This window comes from Rhinolophus hipposideros, assembly GCF_964194185.1.
Source record: "Rhinolophus hipposideros genome assembly, chromosome: 20".
NCBI lineage: Eukaryota > Metazoa > Chordata > Mammalia > Chiroptera > Rhinolophidae > Rhinolophus > Rhinolophus hipposideros.
In genome coordinates, this window is record NC_138066.1 from 10,119,215 (window position 1) to 10,121,515 (window position 2,301).

Below are 2,301 nucleotides of genomic sequence, written 5' to 3' on the forward strand. Positions count from 1 at the left end.
ATGTGTTTACAAGCCAAGGAATGTCAAGGATCGCTGGTAGCCATTGGCAGAAGCACGGAAGAGGCAAGGAAGGATCCTCCTCTAGAGCCTTAAGAGAACATGGCCCTGTCAGCACCTCCATTTCAGACTTCTTGCCTTCGGAACTGTGAGAATAAATTTCCGTTGTTGTGCAATGTCACCCAGTTAGTGGGAATGTGCTAGAAGAATCCTAGGAAAATATAGGGGTGTTGCTAGGGAATATGTAAATGTACATATGTACACCAATTTACAGATAGATACGGAAATACATGTAGATGTACATTTTCTGGTCTCTCTTGCAGTCACATGTGGCCATGTGACCTAGGTCTTGCCAAAGAAATATGAGCAAAATTGATGTGCGGCATTTCCAAGTATGAGTCTTACGACATTGGACATGGCTCTTGCCCCTTCTTGCCAGCTGAGAGTTCCACATGACAATGATCTTACTCCAGTCACACAAACAATGGCACTGATCTAGAGGATAGTAGAACAAGATGGAAGGAACTTGAGACCCTAGGTGACCATATGCAGCAGGACACCCCACTGGTCTAGAACCATGACCTGGGAAATAAACTGCCCCAAAGCCACTGTACTGTTGGGTTTCTTTATAACAGCTTAGCCTTCATCATTATATATTTAACAACCGGAACCTCCCCCACCAACACCAAGTGGCTGTGAGAGTTCTCAGGAGGCAAAGTCCCATATCACACGCTGTCTGCACCAAATGAAACTTGAGCTTAAAGGACGCACCCACCTCTTCTGATGTGGGCTTTAATAGAGCTCCCAAATCTTTCAATATTTTTCTTCTCTCACAATATTCCCAAGATGATTTTAGAGGGAAAAAGTGTGTGGGGTGGGGCTGCTTGACTGGGTTTTCTCCTCCTCGGTGGTCTTTGGTGAAGAAGCAGACTTTTAATGTGGGTACAGTATATATTTTAAAAAGCAAAGTTGTCTTACTATACTTAGCTCACAAAATGGTTAAGTCAGCACTGTGCTCATTTCTGATTTTGTTCCAGAGAGTTGGAAAATATAGAAAAGTGTTAAGAAAAATGTAGGACATATTAACTGATGGTGGCAAGCTGGAATCCAATAGATGATGACTGGATATTCATTTGCCGGCTTTAAAAAATAGTATAGGGGCGGTTGGATGGCTCAGTTGGTTAGAACGCGAGGTCTCAACCACGGGGTTGCTGGTTCAATTCCCACCTGGGATGGTGGGCTGCGCCCAATCTCAACTAGAGACTGAAAATGGCAACCGGACTTGGAGCTGAGCTGCACCCTCCACAACTAGATTGAAGGACCACCACTTTGGAGCTGATGGGCCCTGGAAAAATACACTGTTCCCCAATATTCCCTAATTTAAAAAAAATACTTTAAAAATGGTATAAAACTCTCTCCTACCAATAATGATAGTGTGCCATAAGTCAGAGTTTGGTCAAATCAATTTTATGCACTTGAGGTAAAAAGTGGAAAAGCAAATATTTCCACAAGTGGCTGAAGACATAGAGCTGAGAAAGTCCCCGAAGCCTAGTGCTACTCCTGTATGACTCTGCCTCGTGTTTCTTTGCCAGCCAGAGCAGTCCTAATGATCAAGCTGTCCTGACTAGGGTTCGGGCAGGAGAACCCACACACCTGCTGATCCTGTGTTTATCTTTTCTTCCTTCTCCCCTCCCCCGGGGCTACAAAGTTACCCTTAGGTGGAAAGAAATAAAATGAAACCTTTATTAACATGGAATACTATGCGAGTCTATATCCTGTCATGTCTATTCTGGATCTAACCAAATCATTCAGGGGCAAATAGAAGGGCCTCACAGAATCTAGTAAATGCTCTCCCTCAACCACCCCCCTAAGACCAGGCCCTTCAGAATTGTATTTACCATCATCACCATCCTCCATTGTGCTCCAGCTGGAAAGCTGTATGTGGGTCCCAAGGCACCCCCTTCAGTGTAATCTAAATTGTACAGTGTTTTTCAGTGTTTACACTGTGAAGTTGGGGCATTTTTCAGTTTCACATAGATGTCATTTTCTTCTCTAATATTGTTTCTCTTTGTTCATTTTGGTGAATATTAGGGTGGAAGTTTTTGTAATCATGGATTTTATTTTTCTTGCCACACTCTAGTCTTTTATACATGTTTTAAAGCCATATGAAGATGACAGCCATAATATGTCTGCTGGCTGGAGCAGAATCTGTCAATCAGAATCCTACTAATGCAATCTGAAATAATTATCTGCTCTTAAAAGAGAAAACTGTCTCCCCAACAATCAAATTTTTACTCACTCTTT